Source organism: Schistocerca piceifrons, chromosome 5 (genome assembly GCF_021461385.2).
Source record: "Schistocerca piceifrons isolate TAMUIC-IGC-003096 chromosome 5, iqSchPice1.1, whole genome shotgun sequence".
NCBI lineage: Eukaryota > Metazoa > Arthropoda > Insecta > Orthoptera > Acrididae > Schistocerca > Schistocerca piceifrons.
The window spans coordinates 571,446,377-571,464,706 of NC_060142.1; positions in this window are offsets into that span (position 1 = coordinate 571,446,377).

The following is an 18,330-nucleotide window of genomic DNA, read 5'->3' on the forward strand; positions in this document are numbered from 1 at the left end:
CATGAAGTCGTTCTATGCTCTATCCTCCATACTGGCACTGGATGGAGTTGACCTCGACCTGGCTCCACATACGTTCTATCTGGCACACATCTGTTGAGTTTGTTGGCTTTGATAGTACCTCAGCATTATGCAAACAGTTCAGAGGGACACATGCGATGTTCGGATGAACATTGTCCTGTTCCAAATGGCACCACAATGCTGTACCTCATGAGGACGCAGGGTGTCCTTGATGCACTATTGTCAGTCAGCGTTCGATCTGTCACCACCAGGCCTGACCTGATGTCGTACCTGACGACTTCCCACACCACGACACCGGAAGTAGCACCGTTACACCTCTCCAAAACATAGGAAGAATGGGACCTCTTCCTAGATCACCACCATGCTCGCCGATGATGGTTATCTGGGATATTGCAGAGCCACGTTTCATCGCTGAACAAAATGCAACACCATTCACCAGCAGTCCATCCTTTCCGGTCTCGGCACCACTCCAGGCTCAGCCATTTGTTTTGTAGTGTTCAGCGCAGCCGCCACGTGGGATGGTAATTCCTTAGTTTGATTGGGGAAAGCACACAATATTGCATGACGCCTGTCATTTGTTCTCAAATGGCAGGCACAGAACAATTACAGTCTACTTAGTACACAACACGGCGGTCCTACCTTCTGGTGGTCAGGAGTGGTCGAAGGGAAGTTTAACGTCGATCATAGCCTGCCCTCATGTTCCCATGCAGTCCAACATCGGGCCACTGTCACATTCGAATGCCCTTCAAATCTGGACATTGCATGATTTGACCAGCCGGCTAAATGGAAACCCTCAATGAAGCCCCTATCAAAAACAATCAGATCCTGATAACGCTGTCTCACGAGAGTTCGCGGCATTTCCGTGTCTTTCACAGTGACCACGTTACATCTGACGCTGTCCACGCCCTTTACATACCCTACAGAGCCTGGTAACGACAGTGCACGCTAAGAACATTAATGCAAACTCCTGGTCGTTCTACCTGTCTGAGAGAATTATTGCAATTATATTGATTTACGTAACCGACGATAATGTGTCCGATTACGAACTTAATATTGGTATCTGACTTTGTTTTCTGGGTGCTGTACTTCTTTGGTCAAGCTGTTCACTGAGACGACGAAAGTTGTGGGACAGCAATATACACACGTGTAGACGGCGGTAATATCGTGTACACAAACAATAAAAGGGCAATGCATTGGCGGAGCTGTCATTTGCACTCAGTTGATTCGTGTGAAAAAGTCTCCGACGTGATTATGGTCCCACCACGGGAATTGACGTATTCATATGTGGAACGGTGGTTAGGGTGAGACGCATGGGACACTCCATTGCTCAAAACCGTCAGGGAATTTAGTTTTCTGAGCTCCGCAGTGCCAAGAGTGTGCAGAGAATGCCAAATTTCAGGGCTTGCCTTTCACCACTAGCAACGGAGTGGCCGACGGCCTTCACGTAACGGCCGAGAGCAGTGCCGTTTGTGCAGAGTTGTCAGTGCTAACAGACAAGCAACACTCCGTGAAAGAGCTGCGGAAATCAAGGTGGGGCGTACGACGAACGTATCCTCTAATATAGTGCCGCGAAATTTGACTTTGATGTGCTATAGCATCAGACGACGACAAGAATGCCTTGCGCCTGCAGCGCTTCTCCTGGTCATATTTGCTTGGAAAACCGTTGCCTGATCGGATGAACCCCGATTTCAGTTACTAAGAGCTGATGGTAGGGTTCGAATGTGGCGCAGATTCCACGAAGCCGTGGATCCAAATTGTCAACAAGGCGCTTTGCGAGCTTATGGTGGACCCATAATGGTGTGCGCTGCGTTTTCATGGAATGGACTGGGTCCTGATTATGTTCGGCTACTTGGAGACCATTTGCAGCCATTCATGGATTCCATGTTCCCAAACAACGATTAAATTTTACTGTCGTAGAGCGTCATGTCTCCGCAGTTGGTTTGAAGAACATTCTGCACAATTAGAGAGAATGATTTGGCCATCCAGATACCTGACGTTAGTCCCATTGAAAATGGCACATAATCGAAAGGTCAGTTCGTGCACAAAATCCTGCACCGGCAACGCTTTCGCAACTACAGACGGCTATAGAGGCAGCGTGGCTTACTATTTCTGCCGGGGACTTCCAACGACTTGTCCATGCCACGTCCAATTGCTGCACTACGCCAGGCAAAATGCGGTAATCCACGACTTTTGTCACCTCAGTGTATATACCGAAGTACTGCGAGACCTGTTTTTGGCGGTTCCCCACTGCGGAGACATCGCCTCGGATGAGCAGCGCGCCGCAGCGATCGTCTTGGGGAATCGTGTCAGGGGGCGGCCCCTCTCTTCAGCCGGCCTGTTTACGCAGCCACCGTGACGCGGCGTGACGTCAGAAGCTCCCGGCAGCACTGGGGACCTGCTCAGGCGACATCTTTGCGGAAGCTACTTGGGCGGGAGAGAAATGCAGGGCATCTGACAGCGGAATAACGAGGCTAGCTGCTTACTCGGTGGCTAATACACACACACACACACACGCACACACACACACACACACACACACACACACACACACACGGCGTTCAAACTACAGTGCAGATCTTGGCAAAGCCTAGTTTACTACCGATCCTAGTCACGGCATCTACTATTCCGTTTTTCATAAAAAGTATTGGTCAAGTTCTCATTCAAAATGGTCAAAAATTCAATCTTTTATTGCACGGTTTGAAAGACATATGTGATTACAATATTGGGACGGAAAGGTTTTTTTAAACGTTTTTACAGCCCATTGTTCGAAGCAGTGTCACTGCTGCTGTGAGGGTCTCTCAGTTGGAAACGTCCGGCTCAGGTAAAGGACATGTCGTGCCGTGACGCACGCTCACAAAATGATTTGCACGCATCAAAAAAAATTTTGCGTCTCCTCGGTTCCGAGAGTTTCGGAACCTGTACAGAGAATTGGAGTAGCGATCGACATAAACATCATTCCCCCCTTTTTATTGCTCATGAATACCACACATTGCATGTTATACCACCATACAGCGAGACCTTCAGAGATGATGGTCCACATTGCAGTACACACCAGTACATCTAATACCCAGTAGCACGTCCTCTTGCACTGATGCATGCCTGTATTCGGCGTGCCATACTATCCACACATTAATCAAGACACGGTTCGTCCAGATAGTCCCACTCCTCAATGGAGATTCGGCGTAGATCACCCAGAGCCATTGGTGGGTTACGTTGTTCAAACACAGCCCTTTTTGAATCTATCCCAGGCATGTTCGATAGGGTTTATGTGTGGAGACCATGCAGACCACTCTAGTCGAACGATGTCGTTATCCTGAAGCAAGTCACTCACAAGATGTGCACGATGGGGGCGCAAATTCTAGTCCATGAAGACAAGTGCCTCGCCAATATGCTGCCGATATGGTTGCACTATCGGTCGGAGGATGGCATTCACGTATCGTTCAGCCATTACGGCGCCTTTCATGACAACCAGCGGCGTACGTCGGCCCCACGTAATATCACCCCAAAACATAACGGAACCTCCACCTTGCTGCACTCGCTGGACAGTGTGTCTAAGGCGTTCAACCGGACCCTTTTTCCTCCAGACATGTCTCATACGGTTGTCTGGTTAAAGGCATATGCGACACTCATCGGTGAAGAGAACGTGATGCCAATCCTGAGCGGTCCATTCGGCATGTTGCTGGGCCCATCTCTACCGTGCTGCATGGTGTCGCGTTTGCAAAGATGGACCTCGCCATGGTCGTCGGGAGTGAAGTTGCAAATCATGCATGGGTCGTAGCACGTCGGTCTGTGGCTGCACGAAAAGCATTATTGAACATGGTGGCGTTGCTGTCAGGGTTCGTCCGAGATATAATCCGTAGGTAGCGGTCATCCACTGCAGTAGTAGCCCTTGGGCGGCCTGAGCGAGGCATGTCATCGACAGTTCCTGTCTCTCCGTATCTCCTCGATGTCTGAACAACATCGCTTTGGTTCAGCTGGAGATGGCAGACGTAATTTTTCAGTATGTTTAATGATGTAATTTATTTCTGTATAATAGTTTATTTATGTAAAGTTCAGCTCTAAGATTTTTTTTCTAAAAAATGGTTAAGAAAAAGTAAAAATTTTGAATCAGCAAAATTTGTAACAGTAACTTGCTTAATGATTAAAACAGATTTTGGAAAAATAGTTCAGTAGCAGTGCCAATTTCAGGTACTGTTAAAGATTTGAGAGAGACAGTTAATTCAGTTTTCACTGAGCTAGTTAATACTAAATGTAAAGAAATGTTGGATTAATAATGAATATGAATTTGCCTAAGGATGAGTTCTGAGTAAACTGAAACTGTTATTACAGTAAAATTTTAAAAAATATTTTTGAAAAGTTCTTTGAAGAAGTTTTGTTTTTCCTTTGAATCTGAGAGTGAGGCTCGAGAAATTTGTAATTAGGATAAATGTGTGTGTTAGGTTGGGATGTAGATACTAAGAGTGGGCACTAAGACGCATTGTATATTGCAGGTACGAATAATGTGACGGAACCGGAAACGGTACTGAGAAAGAACTCGATTATTGAGACAAAGCTGGACACTGTATCCCAGTGAGAAGCTATGATGTGACCCATATGTAAGTGTTAGTGATCCGCACCCATTTGTTTCGTCAGTGAAAGTAGTCGAAACCCCAATTTTGTTTTCGGAAAGTTTTAGAACGCTCCATAAGCAATGAAACATAATATTTGTTTTTGGGTTAAAAATTAGGTACAAAACGAAAATCTTTCCTCATGAGTGTTTTGTAAATTTAAATTGAAAGAAAATGTTTTAACACTGGATTGTGCGAGAGAAAAGAACTAAAAATGATTTTGTACGAGAATTTTCTATGTGCCATCAACCCCTACCCAACGATTGTTTGATGTAATAACATAAATGTTGTAACGTAATCTGAAATATTTTGTTTATGTGTGAATGACTTTACTTCAACATAGAGTTTCGTCGGAACCATTTTAGATTTGACAGTGTCGACACGGATACTGAAATTCTTCCTAAAATTTTAGGTTCTTATGGGGTGTGTAACGTCCCGAGTCAAACCGCAATAGCATTTTATTGCAGTAAGCTACCTTGCAGTACGGCTCGTACCTTTGGAGTCGGTGGCGGTGACAGCCGCTTGTATCTCGGCGTGATTCACTCGCACCTGTCGCTAGCACGACCGTGGGAAGCGCTACTTGTGTCAGTTGCAGCGACAGAATATTCAAACCCTTAAGAATCTAAATAAACCATACTAAATCTTACTCAACTGCGAAAAAAAACTTTGTATTTAGCCTTTCGTTATTAAAATGAAACTGGTTGCAAAATCTCAGCTTTCTGGCTGGGATACTTTCAAAGTTAGAGAAAATTAGCAAAAATACCAAACACCGATACTAATAAGATTAAAGTCCGTTCGGATGCATAACTGTGTCCTTTGCTATCAGTTGGAATCATTACTGAAGTTTACAAAACGTTAGGTCAGTATGTTTGAATTATTATAAGTAAATAACATTCACTATTTTTCGTAATACAGATTTCAGTAAGAATTAATATTCATTTAATAACTATTTGTTTTGTTGTGTAAAAAAATGAGAGGAAATGAGAATGTGTATGTGGGACATACGTAAAGATTCAATATTATCCCCTGTTAAACATTACGTAACTTGGTCATGGGAAAGTGTGCCACAAGCTGTTGCAACGAAAGCTGTAATTCCCCTTACTTGCTGATGACGTATGTCCAAATGTGCTTGTTTTTGTAAGAAGGCAACCAGAATAGTTATTTGTAGAGTAATGTTTTTCTGAAGTTATTTCAAGATTAGTTTTCGTTTGGTGGAACATTTTATTAATATTTGCAACATAAAATGACGTAAATGCATCTGTGAATGTTGATTGGAGTAAAACAGTTTAGGCGCGAATATGATCTTGAAAGATTGATCTGATTGGGTGTTCATTTCAAGTGGTAATTGCGCTGTGAGCAACGGCATTGAGGCAGTCGTAGTCTCGGTGTCGGACGCGCAGGTCATGTTGAATGCTTCCGAAAAAATTATATGTAAAATGAAGAAGGTACTATTATTTCGCGTTCGGTTTATGTCGCCGTGAAAGCAGATGCATTTACGGACAGATTGTCAAAATTTGAGCTGTGTGAAGGAATTAGTTGGAGAGAGAAACGCATGTGAACTCTCGGCCTTTGTGAAGAATTCCGCGTGGCATATTTCGTAATCGTTTACGGAATAGTTGACGAGCAACTTCTTAAAAGAAATCCACTGAAAAGGATCGAATGTAAAACTCATGTTGTAGCTGAGTATAAACTGTGGAAATCGCGTAACAATTCGGGTTGAACTTTGGTACATTTCTGGCTGTCTTGCCTGTGTACTAGATGGTTTGAGCTGTGAGATGAGCACAGTTTTAAAGCAGGCTGATGGAGCCTATTTGATTTGGCATCTAAAGCAAAATAATGAACTATTTGCCGAATTTTGACATTTTTAAAGAGTTGAAACAATCACCCTCCACCCGAAAATTGTTGTAAGATATTTACATGACAATTAGCTGCAGAGTTAATGCGGACTGTGCTAACGTAAGTATTGGCGATGTTTTTCTTCAACGCTGCTTTTAACATCGTCAGAACAGTATTTATGTTGCAGAGAAGGGAGTTGGTAACCAGACGCCGTACTGAGGTAAGTGGAACTTTTGTGGTTGACAGTACGACGAAAGAAGCAGTAAGCAGTTACTCGAATTTTAACCCAGGAACGCCGCAATTTTTGCTTCATCGGCCTGGAATTACAATATAGTGATCGAAAGAGTAGGAACTGTATATAAAAGCAGCAGTAATAAATGAACTTGTTGAAATGTTTCACACGCGAGTGAGAAAGGAACTATATTAGTACAATAGACACATGTGCCAATGAACGTGCTTCAAGGATCGGCAGCCAGTGAAACGAGGTGGCAGAATACGTCGGTGACCGCTTGGCAACGAGAGGCGGTATTTCTACTGCAGCAAGAACAACTGACGGTGCGCGGTAGCAGACGACGTGCTGACAGTTGAAGATCGTCAGGCGCCGTTCTACTGCAGCGACCAGCATCCGGGGCGGTTGGCGGCCGTTTATGTAGCAGCGCCCCGGAAACTGTACTTGGTTGGAGCAGAGCTTCGCGGACGGATACGCAGTTTCATCTCGGCGTGCAGTCAACCGGACGAGACGGAAGATAAGTAGTGTTCTACTTTATTGTCTGTGTGCATCTGCTTAGAAACTGTTCAGAATGGCTGAAAACAATCAGGAAATTGTAGATGAGAAAGTGGAAGTAGGTTTGTTAGATTTAAAGCTGAAAATGAGTCCACGAGTAGTGGTTTCAGTTTTGATATGCCACAAGCTGAGTAGCAGTTTGACAGATTCAGTGTATGCTAATTATGGAACGGATAGTGAGCACAATATTTCGGAACCTAATGTCCTATCTGGTAATGTTAACGAAATAGAGCAGGAGCCAATGTCAGCTGCTAGGGAGCAGAAGGGCTATGTGTCAGAATTGTTGGCACATATCCCGCAACACATGGGACAAATAAATGCAAATATGTGTAAAATGGGATCGGATATTGTAAGTAAGATGAATGGTTTGGGTTCCGAAATAAAAAGTCATTGAGTTCTGATATTGACGATAAAATGAATAAAATGGGTAATGACATTGATACAAAAATGACAAAAAAGTGACCAGATATAAAAATTTCACAAGTTCTGAAATAAATGAATTACATACTAAAGTGATCGAAATGGAATCCAAAATGGAAAATAAAATTTCGAATGTGCGGGAATCGTGAATGAATGACTTGACTTTCTTTGGTAATAATATTAAAAATGACATTAATCAGGTCAGGCAAGAATGTAATGCGGCAATTGCAACAGTGGAAAGTGAACTAACGTCACAGATAAGTCAAGATGCTGAGGATAGTGTTCAGTTAGAGGAAACAGTAAATTCTGAATTAGATAAAGGTCATGAACAGATTCAGAATGTAGAAAAATGGTGTGAAGAGAATCACTTGTCTAAGAGAAAGTAAAATTAAGGAAGGAAATGATGTGTGTCTGAAGTTTGGTGTGCAAATGTCTAATAAAGTTACTAATATTGAAACTAACATTAGTCAGTTTAGTACTGAGGAAAATGAGCACCTACGTAACCATGAGGGAAGATTAACAATGGTTGAACAGAAAGCTAACACCAATAAACGTGTGTGTAGTGTCTAATGGTGTTGTGGAATCTACTGAAATTGCTTTGAAATTTAACCCAGATAAGAATGTTCATCTTCATCCAAAAGAGTTTTGGAGTGACTTCAAAGATGTGTTACCTACAGTGTGGAACGATAAGCAAAAGACTGGTTTCATAACGTCAAATGTAATGGGTGAAGCTAGAATATGGGGGAATTTAGCTTCTGATAAGTATGACAATTTAGGGGATTTCAGACAGGGTATTTTCGAAGAATACTGGGGAAAGAGAAAGCAGAAGGAAGTTTTAAACAAGTTTTGGTCAGGGGAAAAGTATGACACAAAGAAACATGGCATCAAAAGGTTTGTACAAAACTGTGTGACTACCTTGTCATATTTAAACGCAAAGGTAGAAACAGAGCAGATCACTATTGGCATAGAGAATAAGTTGCCTTTATATTGGCGGAATAAGATCATTTCGGCTCCTCGAGATGATATTGATAGGTTTATCTATTATTTAAAAAGAGTAGAAAACATTTTGAAAGAGGAGGAAAATAATAGAGAATATAGGGCTCCCGCGAGACCCAATGACAATAGGACGGAAGTCAATGTAAATAGAATAGGCGTACAAAGAGGTAATGGTTACCGGGGTAGGTACGGATGAAGAGGAGGTACTGCTGGAAGTAGGTTCAATGACAGAGGACAGTATTTTGATTTCAATCAGCTGCGAGCCGATGACGTAATGGATCAGCGTCACCTATCAGGTAATAGAAGCGTCAGAGGCAACGACATCGCACTGCACGGAAACGCGTAGCGGTCTGTGATGATGCTAGCGTTTGCAGACTGTAACCGTATAAACTAAACCCGCTAGCAACGCCCTTTGTAAAGAAGGCACCAACTAAACAATGTATTGAATGTAATGTTAATGAAATCAGAAGGGCAGATGAGAGTGACACTGAGAAGCAATTTATTTCTTTAGAAAAGGAAGTAGCATTTCGTGGAAAGGAAAGTTCTAGTAAAGATCGCAGGAACCATGCTAAGAAGGAACTTAGTACAGAAAGTGAAGACTCAGGTCAGGAGGTGGGAGTGAATCAGCACTGCGAAACCGATGTGAGACTACCTGTAGACGGTGGAAGTGACACTATGGGAATACAAGGGGAAGTTGTAAATAGACTGAAACAAGTAATTTTGGAGAGTGAGGGTGAAGGGACGTAAGAGGAAGAAGAAGTAAATGATTTAGATAGTTCTGACAACACCTTGGATAGGGTTGCAGAAACAAAGATTATTCTGGAGGGTGAGAAGTTAGAGAAATGTTTTGTTTGTGAGAAACGGTGTCAAAAGCCTTCTGGAAATCCAAAAACATGGAATCAGTGTGACGTCCCGAGTCGACAGGACCGATTACTTCGTGAGAAAAAAGAGCTAGATGCGCTTCACAAGAACAATGTTTCCAAAATATATGTTGACTATTTACCAGCAAATCGTTAAGGATTTTGGAACATATACTGTGCTCAAACATTACGTATCATCCCGAAGAACGGGTGATTTGTAATGTTTGAGCATAAAATATGTTCCAAACTCCTACTCCAAAACGACGTTAGTGTTGTTGTTGTTGTTGTGGTCTTTAGTCCTGAGACTGGTTTGATGCAGCTCTCCATGCTACTATATCCTGTGCAAGCTTCTTCATCTCCCAGTACCTACTGCAACCTACATCCTTCTGAATCTGCTTGGTGTATACATCTCTTGGTCTCCCTCTACCATTTTTACCCTCCACGCTGCCCTCCAATATTATATTGGTGATCCCTTGATGCCTCAGAACATGTCCTACCAACCGATCCCATCTTCTAGTGAAGTTGTGCCACAAACTCCTCTTCTCCCCAATCCTATTCAATACCTCCTCATTAGTTATGTGATCTACCCATCTAATCTTCAGCATTCTTCTGTAGCACCACATTTCGAAAGCTTCTATTGTCTTCTTGTCTAAACTATTTATCGTCCATGTTTCACTTCCATACATTGCTACACTCCATACAAATACTGTCACAAACAACTTCCTGACACTTAAATCTATACTCGATGTTAACAAATTTTTCAGAAACGCTTTCCTAGCCATTGCCAGTCTACATTTTCTACCCTCTCTACTTCGACCATCATCAGTTATTTTGCTCCCCAAATAGCAAAACTCCTTTACTACTTTAAGTAGTTTTTCTTTTGTTTCCTTCACTGCTTGCTCAATATACAGATTGAATAACATGGGGGAGAGGCTACAACCCTGTCTCACTCCCTTCCCAACCACTGCTTCCCTTTCATGTATCTCGACTCTTATAACTGCCATCTGGTTTCTGTACAAATTGTAAACAGCCTTTCGCTCCCTGTATTTTACAATTTGAAAGAGAGTATTCCAGTCAACTTTGTCAAAAGCTTTCTGTAAGTCTACAAATGCTAGAAGCGTAGGATTGCCTTTTCTTAATCTAGCTTCTAAAATAAGTCGTAGAGTCAGTATTGCCTCACGTGTTCCAACATTTCTACGGAATCCGAACTGATCTTCCCCGAGGTCGGCTTCTACCAGTTTTTCCATTCGTCTGTAAATAATTCGCGTTAGTATTTTGCAGCTGTGACTTATTAAACTGATTGTTCGGTAATTTTCACATCTGTCAGTGCCTGATTTCTTTGGGATTGGAATTATTATATTCTTCTTGAAGTGTGAGGGTATTTCGCCTGTCTCATACAGTTTGCTCACCAGATGGTAGAGTTTTGTCAGGACTGGCTCTCCCAAGGCGGTCAGTAGTTCTAATGGAATGTTGTCTACTCCCGGGGCCTTGTTTCGACTCAGGTCTTTCAGTGCTCTGTCAAACTCTTCACGCAGTATCATATCTCCCACTTCATCTTCATCTACATCCTCTTCCATTTCGATACTATTGTCCTCAAGTGGATCGCTCTTGTATGGACCTTCTACGATATGAGTCTGAAATTCAGCTTTCCAGTCTTCGCATACCGGTACGGATCTTTTTACGAGCGAAAGAGCTATTGTATCAGCATACACTGAAAAGGGTCCTTCAATTGACTATTGTTTTCTTAGTCTTTTTCGCAGCTGCTGTAAGCAGAGGGAAGCGCGTTACTGTTAGGTGCTTTTGGAGGGCGATGGCCGGGCACGTGTTTACAGAGGGACGGGTCGTCCGCACAGCAGGTGAGGGCAGTACGGCTCTTCGACTCAGAGTGGACCTCACGCAAGGAGAGAGAGTCAATGGCTCGGCCGAACGGGACCTGGCGGCTGCCGTGGGCGCCGGCTGGGCCGCCTCCATTGTGCGGTGGCCGGCCAGTGCCCATGGCAAGGCAACAGGAGTGGCGCCCAAAGCCTCGGAGGCGCCTTCCGAAACGTTTTATGCCGGAAGACGACTGTTTTCAGCCTCTCTCGGCATTTGCGGGGTGAATGGACGAACGTCTGGCTTCAGAGGCATTCTGAAAGTTCCATTTCCAAGTAAAAGCTGGACCCGCACAGCGGGGTGGTCGACAGTGTGTCGCCCAAATAGACAACAGCGTATTTTTCTATTTTCCTGTTGGTACTCGCGCCCAGTGATTTCTGCGCTCTCAACAAGGAGCATTATGGTTGGAAATCAGCCGACGACTTCAGAAGACGTAACGAGGCACATCTAAGTTCCTGACGGGAAGTAACTCTATTGGGGGAGCGGCTTCTGCCCGTCTGCAGGAGGGAGAGAAACGGGGGATATTTGTTTATGCCATTGCCGTAGGAATATACCGCCGCCTGGTAATTGTTGACAAACGTTTTCAGCTTTGTCTACGTGGAGCATTTTCACAACGCTTCCACGTCAACACTGCGCTGATTTTTATTTTTTATTTCTTTATTTTGGCTTTGGGTTAAAAGGGCCCTACAGCCCACATTGGTTATAAAGTTCCAAAGGAACATAATCACAAAGAAGCAGAATAGCTCAAAATTACGAAGTTAGCATATAAACACATTCTTGAAGCAAAATAAAAGCGCAATTACACAAACACCAGACAGCCGAAGACAGTGATAACAATGAGACTGGAGCAGAGTTGCAATCAGCACTATACAGCAACATTACGACAAACCTACATATGCTCTTATAGAAAAGACAAATCATTAAAGGGCTAAAACCGTACATCCTACTGTACGTACAACAACAGCTGAAGAACAGAATTGCAAATATCATAATGTAACAATGTGAGAATTGTAGCATACGGACAGAGGTACTTAAAATAAAAAAAAAAACACGCAAAACGACAAACACAACCAATGCCATGTACAATAGTGCCACTATAGCAGTGACATAAAATGAACAAGAAAGCAATAATAAAAATGTACAAATAGAGGTCCGTACGCAAAGTAAAACATAAAAGTACGCACTCTATTACGGACCATGCTGATGCCATTTGTAAACGGCAACTCAGAAATTAAGTTTGGATGCCGGTGGTTTTCAAATAGTCTGTGAGCAAGTTATATTTATTAAAACCATGCAGTAAAACAGGAACACTGTCAGAGAGGGGGTAACGTCTCGCAACCAATTTCTTATACAAGTCTGCTTGTACACTCGTGTACTTGTAACACGCCACTGCGCTGATTCCACACTGATGAGTGGCATACATAACACATCACTGCCATGACTTATGTACGCCACAGTGGCTAGCACACTGGACTCGCGTTCGGGAGGACGACGGTTCAATCCCGCGTCCGGCCATCCTGATTTAGGTTTTCCGTGATTTCCCTAAAACGCTCCAGGCAAATGCCGGGATGTTTCCTTTAAAAGGTCACGGCCGACTTCCTTCCCCATCCTTCCATGATCCGATGACACCGATTACCTCGCTGTTTGGTCTCTTGCCCCAAACAACCCAACCCCACTCACGTACGTCAACGATGGAGAATCACCTCATCGCCTAGTGCAAGGTGAACACCATCGACAGTTCTGGAAAGCGACCAGTATGCTCTTTCAAGGGGTTTTCAAACCTCAGACGTTCCCTCGGTGGTTTACACACACACACACACACACACACACACACACACACACACACACACACACACACACACGTAGGGGCCTTAGTAGCCGTTTCCTCCATTCCTTACAAAGAAATAACACAAAATTAGTCAATCAATGTAACATCAAGTGGCAAATTCATACGGGAGACGAAATTACAAATATGATGACTGCAATCACGGGTCGATTGTGTGCCTATTTAATTATTCGCAAAACACGATACATAAAGTTACATAAGTTTTTGTCGATAGTTTGTTCCGGCCGACGCGCTGCTTGGGTACAGTACTATCCTATGATGAGATCAAAATAATTTTAATGCCCGTTTAAGAAAGTTCCAAGATAACGTTAGTCGTCGAAGAGAGGAGCCTTTAAGTTCATAATGGCTTAGTAAGCACCTTCTTTTTATGGTATTGTCCGAGAGGCGGCAGTTCATAATGGCCAACCTAAGAGCCAGGAAGTCACCGCCGCCCCACTGCTAGGAAAGCCGCAGGAGGTTGTCAGCGCAGCCTCCCCGGTAGTTGGCTATAGGAACTGCTTTTTTACCTGTGGAGACACTCTACATAGGCTGTGGAAGAAGACACGCTCATCAACCCCACTCTGTTCCAAGTTCTTGTTGGTGCAGTATAGTTCTTACATTACTCGTAAGAATTAGTGCAAAACTTGTCGCCGTCTTTGCTCAACATGTATTTGACGCCGTTACTGAGGAGTCAGCCGTGTTTGGACTTATATCATTAAGAATTCGGTATTGCCACGAGGTGAAATCGCACGGTCTGCTCTCCGATTCTCGGCCTGTCTTTTTGCGGTCTTCTCACTGTTTCTTACTCTACAACTTTTTCTGCCTGGAACACCTGCTGTTTTTTACATAACCGGTACTGCCAAGACCAGGGAAACAGAAGAACGTCACCTATGGTATCATTTACCTCTAGACAGAGAAGGAAGTAACGGTTAGGCAAGCCGGTCTTTTAGTCGATAAATATTAATTCACCATTTCATGTGGTTATCTGTTGAGATTCATTCTATCGAGACATGTTATTCTTCATTAAATAATCATTTCTATAAGTAACTAGCAACTAGCCCTCACTTTGCACGGGTGGCAGTTACCATCTGCACCTGGACGAAATGTCTGGCGTAGAAGTAATAAATTGCGTACAGAAACCTTGATCGTCAATCAGTCTATTAGTGAAAACCGTATCAATATCTCCACAGTGCTTCCAGGGATTAGCCTTCACATGTACACAGCAAAACGCATCACGTGACTGATTCATTATAGTTCAGCCGATTTGCACGAAATATTTGTGAATCATACATGTAAACCTTGCCATCACATACAGACAGAAAAATTTGGGACTTACGTTTAATATGCATACAAGAAGAAATTTATACAGTGTTGTGTACATGGTTCCGCGTAGTCAGCGCGTACACAACTTTCCCACTAGAGCACGCCCCGCTAAGCACAACAGAGCAGGCGCAGCGCTCGTCCGTCTCCGCACTACGAGATGGCGCTGCTTTAGAGACAGACCAAATTCTGCTTCCGCCGATCCGTGTATTAATATGTAACGCAGCCAATGAGATTGCTGCTATCGTAGAACCTTTTCTCCTCGCGGATCACACTCGCCCAGTGATACCTGAACGTGCGAGGTATTATAACGAGTGTACAGACCTCCGATTAGTCAGTCTGCATTAGTCTGTACCAGTCTGCATTAGTCTGCATTTGTCTGTACCAGTCTGTAGTCAAGTTTCAGTCTGCGCCTAATAAGATTACCATATTCCTGTACATAGCCATGAAGATAAATGTATAGACACTTTTGTCAAGTATCAGAGATATGTGACAATAAGATTAACGTACCAAGACCAAAGGTACTTCAGATTGTCAATTGTAAACAGCATCCAGAATCAAGTTACGTAATGTCTATGCTTTTTATTATTTTAATAAATGTGTGTGAAAATTAATCAAGTTCTGTTTAAAGATGGTCACCGTCAATCTGCTACTTTAAGCGTGCAAGTGGCATTTCTATCGTCTGACCTAATGGCAGAAGATAAACACGCCGCGATAAGACCACGAGACATATTGCTGACACTCGCCCACTTCGTTAGAGCGACAAGTCAAATAATCTGGTGGTGTGTGTACCGAAGGTCTTACTGTACGCAAACCACACATAAATTCCGGTAATAACAATTTTTTGTGGCTGAAAGGCCTGGTGAAAGTTTTTAATTGGACGCCACTTTTTGGTGACTTATGTGTAGCTCACCTGTCACAATTACACAACTGAGGAAAAGAGACCTACAATTTAACAAGGATTCCAAACCCGGTAGCGTTTCTGGCAAATGTCCACATCCCTGAGAAGTAAATGCTAGGTTAAAACGCTGCCTGAAAAATCCGTGGCCCGAGAAGGACTAGACTCTGCGACCTTTCCATTTACTGACACGTACTGTATCGCTAGATCACTAGGCCTGACATCGATTCCGCTCCAGTTTCGCTGCTGTCTGGAGTTGCAGCAGCTGTTTACTTACTGCATTTCCCACCTCGTACTACCTCTCTGTAGCAGACCAGCTCACAATTGCCACGAGATGTCACTCCAAACGCTAATTAAATATGGAACAGATAACAATACTGAGTCGCGCTCTTTTCTGTTCCGGGCATTGGTTGAACGTCTCTGGTTTCGTTCCCTAGCAACGGCCTTACTGGCATTGCGAAAGGAGCAGCCTCTGGCCTGTAGGAATTTTAACAGCACGTGCGACTCTGTGTCTAGTCTTGTCTCGGTGGCTATTCCGCACGCTAACCGGGATCGCTTGACGAGGATGGGAGTGTGGTCGCCATGTTGTGATTGGAAGCTGTTTACTGTGAAGAGTGTGCTGACACTTTCTTGTAACGGGCTATTCTACTGTAGCATTACTTTCCCTGAACATTAGTTATCATACTTTTCGAATTTTTGGAAAGGTCAGCATCATCTCAGATGCTTTTCCGAAAACCTCCATATAATTTTATACGCAGTATGTTATACACTCATCAAAAAAAAGTTTTGCATTACCTCGGTTCCGAGAGTTCCGGAAGTTGTACAGAAAACTGAAATAGAGAACAACATAAACATCATTTCCGCCCTTTTTATTGCTCATGAAAACCACACAATGCATGTTGTACCACCATACAGCGAGACCTTCAGAGTTGGTGGTCCAGATTTCTGTACACACAGTTCCTCTAAAACCCAGTAGCACGTCCTCTTGCATTGATGCATGCCTGTATTCGTCGTGGCATACTATCCACAAGTTCATCAAGGCACTGTTGGTCCAGATTGTCCCACTCCTCCACGGCGATTCGGCGTAGATCCCTCAGCGTGGTTGGTAGGTCACGTCGTCCATAAACAGCTATTTTCAATCTATCCCAGGCATGAAACTTCCTGGCAGATTAAAACTGTGTGCCAGACCGATACTCGAACTCTGAACCTTTGCCTTTCGCGGGCAAGTGCTCTACCAACTGAGCATGTTCGATAGAGTTCATATCTGGAGAACATGGTGGCCACTGTAGTCGAGCGATGACGTCATCCTGAAGGAAATCATTCATAAGATGTGTACGATGGGGGCTCGAATTGTCGTCTATACAGACGAATGCCTCGCCAATATTCTGCCGGTATGGTTGCGCTTTCGGTTGGAGGAAGGCATTCACCTACCGTACAGCCGTTACGGCGCCTTCTGCGTATGTCGGCAGTATGTGGACAGTGTGTCTAGGGCGTTCAGCCTGACCGGGTTGTCTCCAAACACGTCTCCGACGATTGTGTGGTTGAAGGCATATGCGACAATCATCGGTGAAGAGAATGTGATGCCAATCCTGAGCGGTCCATTCGTCATGTTGTTTAGCCCATTTGTATGGCGCTGCATAGTGTCGTAGTTGCAAAGAAGGACCTCGCCATGGCCGTCGGGAGTGAAGTTGCGCATTGCGCAGCCTATTGCGCACAGTTTGAGTCGTAACACAACGTCCTGTGGCTGCACGGAAAGCATTATTCAACATGGTGGCGTTGCTGTCAGGGTTCGTCCGAGCCATAATCAATAGGTAGCGGTCATCCACTGCAGCAGTAGCCTTTGGGGCGGCCTGAGCGAGGCATGTCATCGACGGTTCCTCTCTCTCTGTATCTCCTCCATGTTCGAACAACGTCGCTCAGGTTCGCTCCGAGACGCCTGGATACTTCTCTTGTTGACAGCCCTTCCTGGCACAAAATAACAATGCGGACGCGATCGAACCGCGGTATTGGCCGTCTAGGCATGATTGAACTACAGACAACATGAGCCGTGTACCTCCTTCCTGGTGGAATGACTGAAACTGATCGGCTGTCGGACCCCTCCGTCTATAGGCGCTGCTTATGCATGGTTATTTACATCTTTGGGCGGGTTTACTGACATGTCTGAACCGTCAAAGGGACTATGTCTGTGACACAATATCCACAGTCAACGTCTACCTTCAGGGGTTCTGGGAATCGGGGTGACGCAAAAGTTTTTTTGATGTGTGCATTTCAAGTTAAAATTTATGAAAAGGAATTTCTTTATTAAAATGTTTAGTCCCGATGTTATAATCAATAAGTACTAGTTCTGAATGTACTGCTAAAATTATTTTTTTAGAAAAATTTGAAATTATGGAATATTTGCACTCTTAGAATTTCTATTATTAATTACGCAATCCTATACTGTTTACCACGCTCATTTCTGGTTTAATTTATGAAATAATATTCGAAATTAATAATGTAACAAAAGCTAGCAGAAATTCATTTGTTAAGAAAAATTGTAAACCCATTTAAATATTGTTATTTCCGCAGATTTGGAGAGTCATAAGCATGCCTCTGATGTGATCGAACGTATTTTTGTAATATTGTGCGAATAATGTAATTTTGGCTTTGTTAATGTGAAAAATCAATACACTGTATGATACACTAAAATGTGAGAAAATATATTTACGGAAAAAGGAAAAAGTGCTGCAACAACAATCTTACAATTTATTAGTTCAAACCTACCGTGAGGCTCTGATATGAGATTTTCAGCTTCAAGAATCAGACCCCTAGACAAGAAGAAATGGAGCCATCTCAACATGACAAGGTAAGTAAACTTGATAGTTTATTGTAATCTTCGCTCCTCTCAAATCTTC